Genomic DNA, 21,019 nt, shown 5'->3' on the forward strand with positions numbered 1-21,019 from the left:
ACAGAGTCAATAGCTACATCAGAAGAAAGGCTTGCCTTGTTTAAGGCGGAGTACCCTCACACAGATAATTTTTCCCTGACCGGGGCAGATCTGGGCGTGGTGGCCGGATACTTTGTTATCATTATTGCCATAGGAGTTGTGGTAAGTTGTAAAAAAATACAAATTGTAACAATTTCTGATGTTTCATGGTTAATCTTTCTTATAAAAGAAAGAAACAGTTTGAATGTTAAAAGAAAAATAATATGTGGTTTAGTGTGGTTAATGCAAAGTTGTGGTTCTTTTTGTGTAATACAAAATATACTTTCTATATAGTGCCATTTTTAATAAGTAATATAGTTTTAGGGGTTTTCGGATCAAATTTTTGGTTTCCCGATTAAGAATTGCCGTCTGTTTAATTTTGTTATATTATTTCCTTATTAAATGACATTAATTGAAACAAATTAAGGTGCATAACAATGAGGGGGGAGGGGGGATAACATGTCTGCATATAAAGTGCAAAAACTGCATGGAGACAGTAGTTTGTCATACTTACATAAATATAAATATTACAAGGTTTATGTTGAACGTGATTTGAATAAAGAAATGATATTTTAATTTACATAAGTGAAAGGAGATAAAGTTGAGCTTCAGGAGAAGTAAATAAAGCGACCATAATGAACGTTGAGCTAATTAGAAAGTAGAGGATACGGGTTGGGGCTCGTTTTCGTTGCTTTTCATTTCAAGGTTGAAAACTTAATTGATGATTGTGTTTTCCCCCATGTTTAAGTTTAATATTGTAATTATAATATTGACTGATATTGCAGACGACACGCATTCCCACACAGCTTTCCGCATTAGCATTATTATTCTTTTAGTTCCGTTTACCAATAGTCCCATTTGGGTATAGTGAAAAACATAGAAAGCCTCTCCACGAATTCATTCTTTTTATAACAAATGAACCTACTCATAAGTGATTACCTCCCCTTTTATATTCTATAGCACAACCTCGGTATAGTTCTACGACAGTCAGTCAACACAAGCCATTAAACAAACAAGACAAAGGTTCTACGACAGTCAGTCAACACAAGCCATTAAACAAACAAGACAAAGGTTCTACGACAGTCAGTCAACACAAGTCATTAAACAAACAAAACAAAGATACAAAGGAAAACGTCATTTTAAGACAATGTGAAGTATCATATTATTATAACATCATTTTATTTCAGGCAATGTGCAGGTCTAACAGAAGCACGGTTGGTGGGTTCTTTCTCGCAGGAAGATCTATGTTCTTTTTACCTGTAAGTATTTTCATGATGTTGATGTATATTCAATGATTTTATATTAATCAAATAAAAATGTTTTAATAGTTAAAATATGACTGTGTATGACTGAAACAAAGATAGGGATGAAATGCTATATAAGTTTGATATTCATTAGAACTTACATCTGCTGTCATGATAACGTGAATACGTCAAACCTGAAACATTTACGAGTGTTTATTGCCATAATGGGTTTCTTATTATTACTATTTATATTTGTTAAATGTTTAATATCTATTGTTGTAGACGTCTTTTTGTTGGACACATATTATGATATATATCACAAGTAAAGCATGCATATGACATATAATGATATGTATATCACAAGTTAACCATGTATATGTCACATATTATGTTACATATAACAATTTAACCATGCTTTTGACACACATATGATTAGTATTACAAGTAAACCATGGTTTGAACAAATATGATATCAATCACAAGTAAACCATGCATAGGCATATATTATGATACATATTACAAGTAAACCATGTTTTTGAAACACATATTATGATATATATCACAAGTAAACCATGTTTAGGACACATATTATGTTACATATAACAATTTAACCATGCTTTTGACACACATATGATAAATATTACAAGTAAACCATGGTTTGAACAAATCACAAGTAAACCATGCATAGGCATATATTATGATACATATTACAAGTAAACCATGTTTTTGAAACACATATTATGATGTATATCACAAGTAAACCATGTTTAGGACACATATCATGATTTATTACCCTTCCAGATTTTGTCCGCCTTTTTGATTGGTTATTGATCACCCGAAAGAAATTGATATTACCGAGCCAGACGGGTAATATACACACTAAATTTCCCCGTTGGGTACCCCACGTTGCAAACAACATGCGCTGGGGTGATGCGCGTACGGTTCGAATTTACGCGGTGTAAATTCCGATTTACAAGCTCTTTTTTTAACTGTCAAATGATAAATATTTACCAAAGTAAAGTAATTTTACATATCCTCATTAGTATTGAAAACAAATATGACCTTGTAAAAGCTTGATATTAATTACAAAAAGTGACTCAATAGACTACTCATTTTCTCTTGTTTACATTCGTTAGGTACGGGGAAAAATACGTCATGTATTTATGTGACGTCATGTTGTGATGACGGGGCATCCTAAATGGAATCTTATTTCGACGTTTCATTTGAAACAAGAATGATTTTTTTAAAAATCGTTTAAACTCGGCAAGGGAAGGGTAATAAAATTATTATTTTGGTTTTGGAGTGATATATGTGGATTTATTATATACTTATAAATGAAATATTGAGAAATATTGATGAAATAAAATGCGTATTTTCATTTTCCGTACTTTCACTGTAAAAATTTATTTTTCACTGCAGTGAAACATATTTTCCGTATTTTCACTGGTGTCTTGCCGGACTACTTTGTTTTAAATTCTACCAGTACACAAAATTAAAGGGAAAGTTTTTCAAATTTTATCGCAAAAGGAGAAAAATGTACATAATAAACAGAAAATTCAAGTTTTTTCTATAAATACATGATTTATTTTCATCTTGTGGCATGAAAATTACCATATTTCACTCGTGGCTACCGCCACTCATGAAATATTTATTTTCATACCACTCGATGAAAATAAATGATGTATTTATAGAAAAAACTTGAATATCCTCTATATATTACCTGCCAAGATAAAATATCACCCTCGCCTAACGGCTCGGGTGATATACAATCTTAGCAGGTAATATATCCACATATATCACCCCAAAACCAAAATAACATATAATATATCACCAGTAAACCATGTTTAGGACACATATTATGATAGATATCACAAGTAAACCATGCTTAGGACAGATATTGTAATAAATATCACAAGTAAACCACGCTTAGGACACATAGTATGATATATATCACAAGTAAACCACGCTTAGGACACATATTGTAATAGATATCACAAGTAAACCACGCTTAGGACACATAGTATGATATATATCACAAGAAAACCATGCTTTAGGAAACATATTGTGATAGATATCACAAGTAAACCACGCTTAGGACACATAGTATGATATATATCACAAGTAAACCACGCTTAGGACACATAGTATGATAGATAGCACAAGTAAACCATGCTTAGGACACATAGTATGATAGATAGCACAAGTAAACATGCTGAGGACACATAGTATGATAGATAGCACAAGTAAACCATGCTAAGGACACATAGTATGATAGATAGCACAAGTAAACCATGCTAAGGACACATAGTATGATAGATAGCACAAGTAAACCATGCTAAGGACACATAGTATGATAGATAGCACAAGTAAACCATGCTAAGGACACATAGTATAATAGATAGCACAAGTAAACCATGCTTAGGACACATAGTATGATAGATAGCACAAGTAAACCATGCTAAGGACACATTGTATGATAGATATCACAAGTAAACCATGCTGAGGACACATAGTATGATAGATATCACAAGTAAACCACGCTTAGGACACATATTGTGATAGATATCACAAGTAAACCATGCTTAGGACACATATTGTGATAGATATCACAAGTAAACCATGCTGAGGACACATTATTGTGATAGATATCACAAGTAAACCATGCTGAGGACACATAGTATGATAGATATCACAAGTAAACCATGCTTAGGACACATATTGTGATAGTTATCACAAGTAAAACCATGCTTAGGACACATATTGTGATAGATATCACAAGTAAACCACGCTTAGGACACATATTTTGATATATATCACAAGTAAACCATGCTTAGGACACATATTGTGATAAATATCACAAGTAAACCATGCTTAGGACACATATTGTGATAGATATCACAAGTAAACCACGCTTAGGACACATATTGTGATAGATATCACAAGTAAACCATGCTTAGGACACATAGTATGATAGATGTCACAAAGTAAAACCATATTTACAGGAGAATGAACCTCTGATTTATTTATTGTATTAGTTTTGGCTTATTTCAGATTGGTGCTTCACTGTTTGTCAGTAACATCGGAACTGAACATTTTATAGGTCTTTCCGGTTCGGGTGCTGGGCAACGGGTATTGGTGTTGGGGGCAGGGGAAATTTTAAATTAAGAAATCATTTAACAATTTTTGGGGAAAAATTGATACTTATGTTTTAAAATTATATTAAAAATAGAAATCCCGGGAAATACCAACCCCCAAAATAGGGAGCGACTGCAGAAAAGGTGTATTTTTGCTGATGCCCATAACTGATAAATTTAAACTACCTTTGAAGAAATTAAAAATTTAAACATCTTTGTGAAAAATTAACCCCCCTAATTCTAAAGGGTATATTTTTTGAAAAGGGGGACACGAAACCAAAATATAAGGACAAAAAGCAAAAGAAAAACTTTTTTTTAAATGCCTATTAAACTTTAATAAATAAAAAATTCCAATTTTTTTTAGCCTAAAATGCCATTACAATTTTTTTTGTTTTTTAAAATCGAAGGAAACTCGGGTTCGACCTGTATTTAGCTTAAGCAGAATTTTGTTAAGAGTATATTTTATTGAAAGAAGGTAATGCGTCTAATTTGCGCCATGTAATAATGGTGCCAGAATTCTAAATGATTATCAAATATGATAACAATTGTAATGTAATGACATGATATTTTAATGAAACGTGTTATTTATTTTCAGGCAATCCTACTCTTACAGCTACTCGGCTGGATATTTTATCCCCGTGTACATTGCATGTGGGGTAAGTTTCTTTAAATTTGTTGTTTTGTTTTCGATGATAAGCTTTTGTCGAGAAGTTATCAATCTAAAAAAAAATATGTTGATATTATATTCTTGACCTTTTTTCAACTTATTTTACCTTTGAATAATATTAGAGAACAAGTAGAACATTATGTTTGTATATATTTACATAGGTTTATATTCAATGTTTGAATACTTAATGTTTGAACTTTCTCCACTCAAGTGTTCCATCGCCATTGACATCAACGATCCATCATCATTAAACCTAGATTTATACATGATAATGAAAATTTGAATTTTATCTTGACTATTTTAGTTTTTCTTATATGTATGTATGTGTCACTTAAGATAGTAAGAATACCTGAACCTCATTTAATATTCATGGCAAGCTAGATTTACATAAACAATCATGTAAAGTAAACATAGCACCTCCATCTATCTGGTTGGTCGACAAAATTGACAGATTGAATATGTAAATAGTTCATCATTATAAAAATATATTTATCACTGGCCGATAATAATGAGAGTTCTTTTTGCAGATATTTTCATGAGTTATATGAGCCGCGTCACGACAAAACCAACATAATGGGTTTTGCGACCAGCATGGATCCAGACCAGCCTGCGCATCCGCGCAGTCTGATCATGATCCATGCTGTTCGCTATCAGTTTCTCTATTTGTAAAATGGTTGGTTAGCAAACAGCATGGATCCTGATCAGACTTCGCGGATGCGCAGGCTGGTCTAGATCCATGCTGGTCGCAAACACATTATGTTGGTTTTGTCGTGACGCGGCTCATATATTATTATTGTCAAATTCGTAATTAGACAAAAAAAATAATTATAATCTTAATTTTCAGACGTACACGATGCCTGAATACCTTTCAAAAAGATTTGGCGGTGAAAGGCTGCGGGTTTACTTTGCATTACTATCTCTAATTTTATATATATTCACAAAATGTTCTGTAAGTATTCGAAGTACAATTAGCCATTTTCTTTTCCGCTGTAAAGCTATATAATTTGAGGTTATTATTATACATTGTCGAGTGCATTACCGAATTCTGTAAGAATAGTACACAGCTGTGAAACCTTTATAAATCGAGGCGTAAGACATCAGATATGTCTTGTTTATTTTTGTGTCAAACAGGGACTAGATCTAGTTGTTCTCCGTCATTGGTAAACATAGTGAATTACTTTAATAAACATCAAAACGCATTAAATTGGGGGTTTTTTTACAAGCGTTTATTCATAAAACTTGAGAAGGAAGTTACTTGATTGAGCTGAATGAAGTCGGTGAGATAGTGTTTAAATTTTCATCACTCTGATTAACTGGCAGTTTTTGTTAAATCAGACGTTTGAGCAAATAAAACCAGCTATATCTAGCTATACTTTTACTTTATATGGTAATAAGTATATCAAGTAATATTCCCGTGGGCAGGGAAACTGGTAAAGGGGAGTGGGAGCAGCACGGCAAAGGGGCAACATGGGTGGAAGTTGATGTAGCGATTATTAACTGCATTATAAACTCTTTGCCAATTTAATTAAGACTTCTTTTGCTGGAATTGTCACTTTTGTATGATTGTCACTGCTGTTCAATGTAATTTGAATTCATTCATAGCTACACAGTAAAAGAATTATAGTAATATAATTATACCTGGCATTTTTTCATATTTCAGGGCGATCTTTTCACGGGGGCTTTGTTTATACAGCAGTCACTAAAATGGGATTTATATTTATGTATATTTATCCTAGTCACTGTTACAGGAATAATGACCATGACAGGTACGTTCCTAACATGTTTATTTATTTATTTATTTATTTACTTATTTATTTATTTATTTATTTATTCTATTCATTTATTTATTTCATGTATTCATTTGTTCATTTTCGACCGTTCGTTGTTTGTTTCCGCCAAGACTTTCCGATAAATGTAAGGGCTTTTCGCTATCCTTTTTCCGTTATTTTCCGCATGCTGCGATATCACTACCAAGCAATATATAGGCTCTTTCGATAAATAAAGTATTCAGTCGACAAACAATTACTTCCCTTTATCATATTGAATAAAGGAAGATAAAATCTGCCATTTTAAATACAAAACAATTAGCAAAAGTGGTCTACAGGCTCTTGATATGATTTTTTATTTGTTTGGGTCGTCAGACCAAACAAATAATGGTAGCGAAATTTCAGACTCTAATGCTGTTAATTGCAAATGTCGAAAGTAGTCCGGCTTTTTTGAAGCGGTTACTTCCCTTTACATGTACACGAACGCCGAAAAAATCCAGGGGGAGATCACTGCGTAAAGATGGTCAAATGACAGGCGCATTAATTTTCAAGCAAAATAATTCCCGAATGGTCGAAGATTCCTAATATTGTTTTATTCTTTATAGATATACATTGCTTATAGTAAGCTCCATGATAATTTACATCTGTGTTAAACAACAGTTAGCGTCATTACAAACCCTAATTTAGAATAATATGGTTTTCTTCAGGCCATTAACATATCCGAGATGTTTAAGCGCTCGCTTAGGAAGCGAGAAGTCTGGAGTTCAAGTCCCAGATAAGGCAACCCATTTTTTTCCAAATTGTTTAAATCAAATAAACATTGGTTTATAATCTCACAACCTGCATCTTTCTTACATTCTGAGACCCAAACAAATTAAGCGCCTTCTGTGCTTTGATAAAAAGACTGAGTTAGCATTGATGCTAAATCGAACCATTTTCCCTGTTCTTTAATTAAAACATTTATCCTACATCATCTTATTGTTCAACACATACCATAATATTATCAATTAATTTGACATGAGCATGTTAAATTTTATCATCTCGTGGTACTCTAATATATGAAGAATATATAAATTTATTTATAAAGCGAATTAGTCTGCATAAATTTTAAACAACAAATTGCATAATTTACCACTTTTATATTTTCATCATAACAAAACTGTTACAGGTGGTTTGACTGCTGTTATTTATACAGACACCATGCAGGCCATACTGATGGTTGGTGGCGGACTAACGTTAATGGCAATGAGTAAGTTTCTATTGTATATCATTGTTTATATCGTGTATACATGTGTATATTTTGGGTGTTTTAATTGGTTTTAATGTTTGTATGTCTGTTTGGGTTTTTTTTTCGGTGTTAATTGTTTGTAGTTTTGCTTTTCGGGGTGTGGTTGGGGTGGGGAGTGGAGGTTGACTGGAAATAGTTGTACATTGTGCATAGTCACAGCAAAGAGGTACAGCAGTATGCTATTATGTTTTGTCCGTTTTTTTGCTGACAAATGAACAAATATATTATAATGACCAATGTCAATAAATTGAAAATGATCCAAATATGTAATCTAAATTTCTTTTTATGTATATTTTGTACACAAGTCCGTGCACGAAGATGCGCAATGACAATAGCACTTTAATTATTATTTGATTATCCTTCAAATTAATGTGTAACATTATTAAGCACTTGAATTAGGTAGATGCAAGAAAAGGTACTGTTTAAAAAATGTGTTATAAAAACATATTCATTTGTAAATATCGTGAATTTAAGGTTTCTCAAAGATCGGTGGTTATGACGGGCTTGCCCGAAAATACCCGAATGCAACTACCAAGATGACGTTATAGAATGGCCAAACACCACGTGTCACGAGACAGACCCGAAACTCGTTCCGGATGTTACGTGAAGCAAGACGACGACTATATTGCCTTTTGGTTAGGGTTTCTGCCTAGGACAAACGCCGGGGTCTATTTTGTACTGGTGTGCCGATCGGGGTATTCTAACGTAAGGCTTAAATTTTCTGGACCATATAATATTTGGACAATGTAATATATTGTCTTGTATTTGTATGTAATTGCACTGTAACCCCCCCCAACTTTCAGGGTTTTTTAAGTTTCTTCCAACACAAAACCGACATTCATAACATACAAATCTAAGAGATAAAAGAAATTGTTGCAGATTTCTTTTAATCGTTTGACAAAATTAGCATCTTTCCTTTTTGATAAAACATTTGTCCCAGGGCCCCTTTGTAATGGGTTTATTCAAACATCCCGACTTTGAGCCCAAAAAAAAATGTTTTTTTCATTCCGTGGAGAGGTACAGATGAAACGGGTTTTAAACAAACATATAACAATTGGGCTAATTCATTTTTCCCTTTTTCCCTTTTTAAAGGACCTTCTTTTTTGTGGGAAAGGGGACGGATATATACAAAAATTTGTTAAAAATTTTCAATGCGTTTTTTAAAGGGCGACTCTTTTTATTTTTAATAAATTTAATTTTTTTTTCTTTTTCAGGTGATTTTACAGCGCCTTTCCCAAACGGGGCCCAAAAGTTTGTTTTACATGGGTCAAGGGCCCCACTGATTTCCCCGGCCCTTTTTAAAAGTTTTTCCCTTATTTAAAGATGGTGATGGGCCGGGGGGGGGGGGTGGGTCAGCAGAGTTCTCTACGCTTTGGGAAGAAATGGTTTTCCTTTAATTAAAAGTTAAATTTCCATCGGGGGCCATGCAGATTGGGGTTGGGCAGGATGCAAGTTAGAGCTTGAACAATATTAAAATCATACAACACATGCAAATCATATATGTTGCTTTTTAGTAAGTTTGTTGTAACTTTCCCTCTCTGAAATATGGATAAGCATAATCCTGCGGCAGAATATGTTAGCAAGACTCAAGGACGCAAGATCATTAAGACTCATTATCTGAATAGTCACCCCATGTGCACAAAAAGGCCTTCGGCTTTACACGGTCACCATTTTATACTGTGCCTTTTACATACTTTATACGTGATATTTCACTGATACTGACTAAAATTCATATATACTAGGTTATTTCTTGCATGTAGCGTTAATTATGAGCTGATTTTAATGCGTAGCGTTTATTGGGAGCTGATTTTAATGCATAGCGTATATTGGGAGCTGATTGTAATGCATTGCGTTAATTAGGAGCTGAAATTTAATGCGTAGTGTTGATTAGGAGTTTATTCAAATGAGTAGCGTGAAATATTTACATGACATAGACTTAATGATATTCCTATTCATAAGTACTTTCATTGACTTTCTTCAATAAATTTCAAAAGAAACTCAGAAGTAAAATTTAAAGGTTTTAGTTCAATCGTTGTTGTGTGAAATGGATCACTGCTTATCCTTTCAAAAATTTTGAAAGGTTAACCTAAGAAATATATGAAGAAAAACCCGACTTAGCTGCAACTTGTTGTTAGTTCATAGTTCATTTTTTTCTTTTGTTATTACAGACGAAGTTGCATGTGTTGACCCACAAATATGTAACTATGTTTGTCAAAGCGAGGCTGGATGTAGCAGTATAGCCTATCCGAGACTTGTCCTCGGTATCATGCCAGAAGGTGGGTTACAGAAACAAGATGTGGTTCAGACTATCAGAATTCGCATTTTGTACATATTTCTTTTATCCCTTTTCTGCGTAATCTTAAATGCCAATATATTTTGCCAATATTCTTTTGTCAAAATAATATGTTTGTGTGTGTTCAAATGGCAATTTTTGAAAACAAAGCAAAAATATACTACAGTAACTGAACTACTGAAACTAAATCAAGCTTATATGTAATTTTAAATGACAAAAATCATACATTATTTGTAAAATACCGAATCGTTCCAATACATTTTTTACTATGAAATATGTCCGTTTGATTTGCAAAATACATTGTCAGCAATAGTTATAATTTCCCTTTAAAATAAACTCAAAAAATTGTTATATATTATCTATTTTGTTATTCTTTTTGATACATTCTTTAGCCCTTCATTAATAAAGTCTTTTGGACATAAAGGGGAAGCAAAAACTTTCCGAAAGAACCCTTGCCACATATATCTCAATTTTATTTCCGATATATGTGCTGATGTAAAAAATAACGATAAACAAGTTTTGTTGTAAACGAACATGTTTATTTAAGTTTACTGGTATTATATTCAGGTTTACGTGATCTTATATTCAGGTTTACCTGATCTTATATTCAGATTTATTCGATCTTATATTCAGGTTTACGTGGTCTTATATTCAGGTTTACGTGATCTTATATTCAGGTTTACGTGGTCTTATGATGGCGGTGATGATAGCGGCTCTTATGAGTGACCTTGGGGACTCGATCTTTAACAGCGCCAGTACCCTGTTCACTGTTGATGTTTATACTAAAAATTAGAAAGAACTGTTCTCAAAGAGAACAAAAATGCTTGTTGGCAGGTAAGATTTATTTAACATTATATAGAATATTTCATCATTATATAAAGCTATCTTTTTTGGGGAAGTATTTTGAGGAAAGAAATGTATTGACACATCTGCAGATGTTTTATATTCAAAGATCCGCCATTTTCATGTTTAAATGTTGAATTCTGCTTAAGTCGGTGCTAGGGGCGTGGACGTAAGTTTGCACTTAACACTACCGTTCATGGACAGGCTCAATTAAACCAAGGCTAATTTTGCCGTTTTTAATTATTTTAGGGATTCCTATTTTCTTTATTTTGAAATACTGTGTAGTTCTTTGTGTTTTAGAAGATACAAGTTAGGTTTTGTAGACAACATTTTTATTTCAGACTTTTCATACTCATCATGGTGGGCGTGTCAATAGCGTGGGTACCAGTGCTGAAGGAGACACAAGGGGGTCAAGTTTTCATTTATATACAAGAAATTACAAATTATTTGGCCCCACCTTTTGCAGCCATATTTCTGCTGGCAGTACTGGTACCGATGGTCAATGAACAGGTTATATGCTTATTTTGAATGATTGTAATCATTATAAACAAGGCTTAAGAAATCACTATACTTCAAAAAGTGAAAATGTTAATCTTAATCCAATTTCTTTATATTAAAGGCACATTAAAGGCACATTATGCTTCAGAAATCTTTATTTTTTCAGTTCTTTAGAAATGTCAAACTTGTGTTTGATGATGTGTTTATAATGGATTTTGAGCATATTACATATAGATGTTTTACAACTGAAAAAATGTGCAGTAATGTGTCTTGAAGCGTAGACAAATGTAAACAAAGTTGCATTTTTGACTTCCATGCAAAATACTCATTCACTTTGATTATAGTCATTGCCAACAGAGCAAAAGAAGTAAAACATTTTCCATCTATGTGGCAAATGACTTTTTTTTGAAAACTGTATCAAATACCAAAAAAAAGAAAAGTTTTGTAAAATTGCTGAGACATAATTGGCCTTTAAAGCTTGTGAAATAGTCCAACAAACATTCAGTCATTCACTTGTTGTGTTAATGTCCGTAACAACTGAAACTATGTGTCTAAGTGTCGTTTTTGATCCATTATTTGGCTTTTTATTAATTGACCATGAGTTTATGGGGATCACTTTATGAAAAAGGCTGTAAAGTATAGTATGTTGTTATTTTACAGGGAGCATTCTGGGCGTTGATGTTGTAAAAGACTGTAAAGTATTGTTAGTTCTAATTTTACAGGGAGCATTCTGGGCGTTGATGTTGGCTTTTCTGAATATAGTTTGTTCTAAATTTTACAGGGAGCATTCTGGGCGTTGATGTTGGCTTTTCTGAGTATAGTTTGTTCTAAATTTTACAGGGAGCATTCTGGCGTTGATGTTGGCTTTTCTGAGTATAGTTTGTTCTAATTTTACAGGGAGCATTCTGGGCGTTGATGTTGGCTTTTCTGACTGGTGTTATACGGATGATCTTGGCATTTGTCTACTACAGTAGTGAGGCTGTGGTAAAGATGACAATCGTCCCGCCATCTTGAAAAACTTTCATTACATGTATTTCTCGCTATTTTATCACATTGTTGACTGGTGTGACAAGCTATTGTCATCAGTTATTTCACCGGCAGACCTCATGAGAAATACGTAAGTAGTTCAACACTGGATCGTTTTAAACTTAAATGTTAGAATCTTGTCATCAATTTCTGTTATAATGTAGGTTCAACACTGAATCGTTTTAAACTTAAAGGTTAGAATCTTGTCATCAATTTCTGTTATAATGTAGGTTCAACACTGGATCGTTTTCAACTTAACTGTTTAGAATCTTGTCATCAATTACTGTTAATAATGTATGTTCAACACTGGATCGTTTTCAACTTAAAATGTTAGAATCTTGTCATCAATTTCTGTTATAATGTAGGTTCAGCACTGGATCGTTTTAAACTTAAATGTTAGAATCTTGTCATCAATTTAAGTTATAATGTATGTTCAACACTGGATCGTTTTCAACTTAAATGTTAGAATCTTGTCATCAGTTTACTGTTATAATGTAGGTTCAACACTAGATCGTTTTCAACTTAAATGAAGATTGACAACAATTAATGTGACGATACCTTTAAGAGATACATGTATATACAACTTTTTTCATGTGATAAACCTCTAGGAAAAATCTTACTTAAACTAGATTGCATACTTGATGTTTATATGTTGACCAGGAAACCATAGTGACAATCCCTAAATAAATTACGTAACAGCAAAACATCCTTTAACTTTGACAGTAATATCTCCGGTTAGCGTTATCATTTTTCTGATATTTGTTTTGAAAACCGCAAAAGACACTTTCAAACGACACAGAAAAATAGTTAATTTTATCGGCAAAACCTTACTTATTTATTTTATATGACAAACAAACAAGTGCAAATTTGCTTCATTAGCAGAATTAACTGTGTTAAGGATGTGGCAAACCTCATAAAAACGTTATACTATAAACCACATTACAAAAGTCTAAATGCCGTAACATTGATAAATTAGTGGGTTAATTGCTTTGTCGTGTCTGTTGTTTTGCTCGAATTGTCAATCTTATTGCTTTGTCATTATATCAATATATTAGTATTTTTTCTACATCTAAATTCTTAATAATTACAATTTACCTGTTTAATATATATTGAGTAAAACGTTATGTTTAAGTTCATTTTCATCTTTATATATATTTAAAATTCATAAACAGTTTCTTGTCTAAAAATGCAAATGAATTTGTTTGCTAATGTTTAAGTCGTCTTAAAGACTCCATACATTTAAATAGCTTTATATGTCACAGTTACGTGTCCGTAATATAGAGAAAGTACACAGAAAACAACAAATGTTTTACATAAGAATTTATATAAATAACATGAAACTGTAGGAAACTATTTTTTTTATAAATAATCATATCTAATTATTTTAACCTTAGTACATGGTTTTATATGGCAGGTTGAAACGATTCAAAAGTACATATTGCTATTCTACGTTTTCATACAATTCTTTTCAATAACTACGTTTTGATTTCCATCAAGTATTATAAATACGCATTAATTTGATAAAAAAATATTGTTGTTTGTTAAATATTAACAAATGTTTCAAAATTTATTGGCTATCGACATGTAAAATGTCTTTGGCCATTAACGTAAAGTATGTATAAATGTTGTATCATAAACTTAAAGATACACAACGTTTAAAAAACCAAACATTTTTTTTTCTTTTCAAGTTGACACGTACGACATTTTGGACGAGGAAATCTGCTCCGTACATAGAAGAGACAGAACCTGACAAACAAGGTGAAAGATAAGGAGAATGTTTCACAAATCTTGCAGCAACAGGTGATAATAACATGCACGTGTTCTCCGTGGAGGAAAACATCACTACAGGGACCCAAAAACTTGATGAACCGGAAAGAAGATAAAGGTTTGACACCTAATATTATATAGATCTAAATTTCTAGAGGCAGAAAAATTAAAATTAGAACTTGAATTTCAGTTTAAATCCTGCCCGGTATCATCATGAACTAGCACTTTTCGAGTTTCTTACTTCTGAAAAATATCTCTTTTATTTTATTTGAGGAGCAAGCTTTTTTAAAACAGAAACACACAACAGTCTTTCAATGTATATAACGATTTACTATAGGATTTCTTATCCTTTTAAATAGCATTATTAACATGTTTGTTCTTGCTTTGCAGAGATGCATTGCGCGGAAAAGGCGTTGAATTACGTTTTGCGGAATCACAAACGAAGGTCGACGAAGAAAAGGAAAGACAACTGCGGTTACACATGGAGAAAGTTGCGTGCCTTGAACAAAACAAATACGCCAAATAGGCCTAAATATTGGTTTTTAGTGAAATTTTATCCCTCGGTGTTTTCTTGTATATATTTTGGTCCTTTTGGAAATATGAACCCTGAGCTCGGTGTGTGTTAAAGTTGTATTTGACACAACTAATCATCAAAATAGTGTGTTAACGTTGTATTTCACACAAAATATAAAACTCGTTTAATCAGAACTAGCCTAGTGAAAGTTATAGAGAACTATTTACATTCTATATTTGAAAATATGTAACATTGTAAAATTGTTATCTCTTTAAAAAAAAACTCGCAACAAAAATCTAGATTAGCTAGCACAATAGATGTCTAAATATGTATTAATATTAAATGATTGATATAAAATTATTCAGAATACAAGTGTATAAGACTTAATTAAAACTGCAATATCAGTATTTTGAATACATTTTTGGAGTCTCAATATATACATGATTGTTTCTTCCTTTCTCAAAAAAATAACTTTAACCTTTCAGGCCATGTTGCTTCATAGGGAATGTTATTTTTTATACATATCAAATGTACACGTATATGTATTTCTATTTAAGATAAGCTCGAAAATTGCGTTTGATGTTTTTTCTTTCTATATTCTTTTTAAAATCATTAATTTATACCCCAATTTAGTTCATGTAAAATGAAAATGTAGTAAATAAAAACAATTTAGATTTTAAGACAAGACTTCATTTCTCTGACCCAGCTGTTGATTCATATATATATATATGTACAATTGTTTTTCAGTGCATTACTGGTCCAGAGATGTCGAAGATCAGGATCACAATTAACTAAGTGTTGTGCGACAAGCGCTCAACTATTCAATAGCTTGATAGTAAAGCAAGAGCCTAGATAATGTAGTAATTTTTCAATAGTTTCTCTATAATCAGGGCTGGGAATCAAAAGCTGCGTCGATCTAACAAAATGTAAACAAACGCCGCCGATCTTGGAACGAAAAATGTATGTTTTTGTTTAATAACTCTTTTTTGTTGGAAATGACTGAAAGCCCAGATATGTGTATTAACACGCTACAACTATTTCCGCTTCGTTTCGGTATATTTGCTTGCACAATCTATTTTGTAAAACAAAAGTTATAGCGAACTTGCAACTCGAAGCGGGGGCAGAATGTTTTATGAAAATGTTGTGATACGACGCAGTTCATATTGCTTTATCTATCGTTTTTCCTTCAAATCAAATTATATATTTGTTTCAGAAGTTCACCATAAACTTGAAATATAATTTTTTTTCAATCATTGACTAAATTTTCATTAAAAAGAGATGTTTATTTTCTAAAAAATAATGATTTTTACAAAATGATACGACGCTGTTGAAAATAAAATATGATACGACGCAGTTGTAATTTTAGCAGTCTTTTCAACAGGGATAATTTTGGCAATATATTTCTATTTTATGGAATAATCACTTGCGCTAGATAAAATCAAAGGGCTGCATGCTCTGTGGTATTTTCTGATCTTTCCTGTATAAGTTTATTTTTATATACTATACTTCATCTTACGCAGCGATTGCGTTTAGATTTTTTTCTATAACAGTTTGAGATTGATACATATGGAATTTTGAATGCCTAGAGCTGCATCAAAAAATCATTTTTCATTTTTTTATGACAGCCACACTTTATCCTTGCATATCGTGGCTACTTCCTTAAAAAAGACACTTAAAAAAATGTTGCCTCGACTAGGATTTGAACCATAGGCCTCTCACACCCTAAACGAGCGCGCTACCTCTGCATCACGGTGAAGTAATACGTATGTAGCTTGAATAAAAACAAAATACATTGTAATTCTAAAATTGAGAATTTCCATTTCGTGTTTGTAATCCTTATAAATTTCGAGGTATTTTTTTCACGATAAACCTGTTGTTAAACACTGATGAAAATAATTTAGCGAAAATCTTCTCGCCAAAACAGTCCGACATGTATATATTCCACTACTCGACAGTCAGATTTATTTGTGTACTACGCTCTGGAGTATTCGGTAATCGACATAGCTAAAAATAGCATTTTCATTGATTAAGCTTTACGGAAATAGTCGAACATTATTCATTGGGTAAAAAAGATATTCATCCGCGAAATTTGTTAACCTCATATTTTCTATTGACTAATCTAAACTTTTAATGCACTGTAATTCGTTAAATGTCTACATTAAAAATTATTCTTTCTTTTAAATTGCTGGTTTTTAAGCAGTTTTGAGTGAGAACTACTTTGCGTTGTTAGGTCTGTGAGGAAATTTTGTGTTAGACCGTGGATGTTAGCTATGTATTTACTGATCTTGCGATCAGAAAATACAAAAACCCAGATCATTTGCGGTGTATAGCAATGTTCTGTTGCTTTTGATTATTTAGAATACATTGTGTCATGTCCAATATAACTTTTAATTTGAAAGTTTACATTGCGGAAGCTACTTTTCAGTTAAACATGAACATGTTACCTAATTGATCATAATATCTGAAATAATTTCTTATAGTGTCCTGTATGTTCAATATTATCCCTATTTTTTCGCAAAAATATTGTAGAAATCTATTAACTTGAATTCATTTTGGCTAGCTACGCTCTAAGTTAACTGTGGGTCTGCATGTTCTTGGTAATGACTGTTTTTTGTGGTTTGTTTTCAAACTTTCACACTACACATAAGCTTGACTAGGGGTGCGCCTTTGTGCATTATTTCAGGCAAAATGTTGCACCTGCAGAGAACCGATCGACATTTTAAACTAGCTTGATAGGTTTCCACACGAAAGAATAAAAAGTCCCTGGTGGTTTTCGAATTCATAGCAGTTCAGTTTAAGTGATTTGAATTCGGTAAACATAAACAGCTCGGCCTCGGTCGGACACACCTGTCTGATTTGTTTTTTCAACAAAATTTGTTAACGTCAGCTGTACATCTAAGCAGCTTTTTATTAACTTCTGGCATGAAGTTTTAAGATTATAAATATTTTAATTAATTATAAAGAGAATAACATTTACATTTCTTGTTTCGGTAAGACTAGCAGAGAAATTTTCAATGTAAACAGGGGGCAAACCTCTGTGAAGTCATTTTCTAAAAACTTTTGTGTAAGTTTTCAGGCAATTCATTATCAAATAAAAGTCACACTTTAGTATATATGAAGGTATGTTAAGATGCCATGTCTCTAGCCTGTTGAAAATTCGATGCGATAATATGTAACTCGATTTTGAAAATTTAAAGTTTTTTAATGGAGAAAAATGATATTTAAGTGCAAATATAGAAAATACATTCCGTAGACCTTTCCTTATTGGCGATGAATAAAATCAATACGACAAAATCAGCGGCAAAGTTCCGCGGCGCTGAACATAAAATGACTAAACTGAACGCATAGCCTACTTGCAAAAATATATTGTAGCTTAACCATTTATAATATGATTTAAAAAAATTAAATGTTCAGTTTCAAATAATAAAGCTCATCTGTTCTCACCGATTCTTAAGAAAATGAATACAATAAAATTGGCACGTAAAAGACATAAGTAATAACAGAATTGACGGAAATTATTGCTAATTACAAGTAACAAAGGTAGGCATGCAAGTTGCGCATAGCTCTCTTCCGATAGCAAGAGACCTTTTCAAAAATTGTAATTCTTTCTCTCTCTTTTTTTTTTTTTTTTTTTTTTTTTTTTTAAAGTTCATTCCTGATTAATACAGGGTCCAGGAGAGGTACACTGGAATATTGAATTTTGTATCAAAAATGGTAATCACTCCAATTTCAAACTCACGGGAACAATTTTAGATACATGTACGCTAAGGCAAAACTGGAACATGTTGTCATATGGGTGTGCGATCACGTGTTTCAATGTATATTGCATTTGATACAGCTTTTCGGAATTTGTAGATGCTTATGATAGGTACTAAAATGCGACCTAATAGAATTGTATTACATTTCCATTTTTATGGAACCATTGAGTGACCTCTGCTTTTGACTTAAGTTGTAAACAAGAAATGTTGTTGGACGTTATATTGGCATTCCTAGCACATAATTTTATGCTTATACCCACACTAGCCATGACTGCAAATGAAAAACACCTGCCGTCGTATCATATTATATTTCAACTGCGCCTCGTACATTTCCGTGAAAAAACCCATTATATCTCTTGAAAAACAACATCACGCTATTTTAATGAAATTTAGTAAATGATCGCAACAAAATTCACTGCTCTTGAAGTTCTGGTGAACTCTGAAACAAATATATACAATTGATTTGAAGCAAAAAAAACGATAGATTATGCAATATGAACTGCGTCGTATCCACACATTTTCATAAAAATTCTGCTCCGCTTCGAGTTGCAAGTTCGCTATAACTTTTGTTTTACAAAATATTTGTGCAAGCAACATATACCGAACGAAGCGGAAAATAGTGTAGCGTGTTAATACATATATCTGGTTTTCAATCATTTCCAACAAAAAGAGTTATAAACAAAAACATACATTTTTCGTCCCAAGATGGCGGCGTTTGTTTACATTTTGTAGGGTACGACGCAGTTTTGATTCCCAGCCCTGTATATGGCACTACAGGTAAGTTAAAAGATCGGTTACGACTAGGTTGTTATGGAAATTCAAGGCTTACTTGAACAAGATAATAGCACCTTCACAACAGAGACGATTTATTTTCCAAGAAATTCAAAGTATTTTTCTATGGGATTCAAAGAATTTTTCCATGTGATTCAATCAAAGAATTATTCCATGGAACTCAAAGATTTCTTTTAAGTAATTCAGTCGAAGAATTATTCCATGGAATTCAAAGATTTCTTTTAAGGAATTCAGTCGAAGAATTATTCCACGGAATCCAAAGATTTCTTTTAAGGAATTCAGTCGAAGAAATATTCTTAAGAACCCAATTAAACAATCATGAATTGAAACAGTGCTGGGTTTAGAAGTATAAGAACATTTTACAACAAGAGGTTTTAGAGGAGATTTCTTTATTGATCACAAATGCAAGTTGCATATTTTACATACATAACATAATACTTATGTAACACATATATGTGCATTTATGAATCTAAACTTTCAAACTGTTAAGTAATATATATGTTATTGAAATAAAACATTCAATAACATTTATTAAATAAAATAACAAACATGTACATATAAATAACTCTGAACATAATAAAAAATCATTATCACAGTAAATATGGACGTTAGAAATAATAAAAAAGAAAAGAAAATACTTTTATCTAAATGTTAATGTGGATGCTTGAAAAAATTACTGGATAAAGGACAACATTATTTCAATAAGTTTCAGACTTATTATCCTAGAATTATTATCTAACATTTAGTAGAAAGTAACCTTTATAAGATCTACGCTTTTCCATTTAAATTTCACACAGTTCAATAATGTTAGGCTAGCCGCTTTATATAATATTATATGTGTTAATGTTGTTTAAATTTTTAAAATAATTTAAAAGCCACTTAAGTTATAGCTATAGGCATTTGCATTTAATATTGAGCACATTTTATTATAACTTTGTTTAACACATTTATATTTGATATAAGTAATATGTTTTAATGTTGACCTTAAATTCAGCATAGAACAAATTATGACAAAATTCTGCACTGTTATTATACCTAAAAATCACAGTTTTTGTTAATACATTCATAAGCACATTTAACAATATCAGAAGATAGCTGTTTCATTTCCCAGTTCATTCATTATCTTTATTTTTTTAAAGCATCATTATAAAAAGCTTTCAAAATTTTCCAAGAATTATGACAACAGAGAATTTTCCAAAGATTTTTCCATAGAATTAAATTAAAGAATTTTTCTACAAAATCCAGTCAAAATATTTTTCCAAGTAATCCAATTAAAGAATTTTTCCATGAAATCCAATAAAATAATTTTCCCAATCCAGGAAAAGAATTATTTCAAGGAATCCAATTAAATAATTTTTCCAAGGAATCCAATAAAATAAGTTTCCCAAGGAATCCAAATAAAGAATTTTTC

The 21,019-nt window shown here is 32.0% G+C and overlaps 1 pseudogene; it reads left to right on the forward strand.

The window, feature by feature from the left end:
* LOC132717213 (sodium/myo-inositol cotransporter-like) lies at window positions 1-14,546 on the forward strand (annotated as a pseudogene).
* Window positions 14,547-21,019: the final 6,473 nt, after the last annotated feature.

The sequence above is a fragment of the Ruditapes philippinarum genome, unplaced genomic scaffold (assembly GCF_026571515.1).
Source record: "Ruditapes philippinarum isolate M1 unplaced genomic scaffold, ASM2657151v2 ctg3334_1_1_1_1, whole genome shotgun sequence".
Lineage (NCBI taxonomy): Eukaryota > Metazoa > Mollusca > Bivalvia > Venerida > Veneridae > Ruditapes > Ruditapes philippinarum.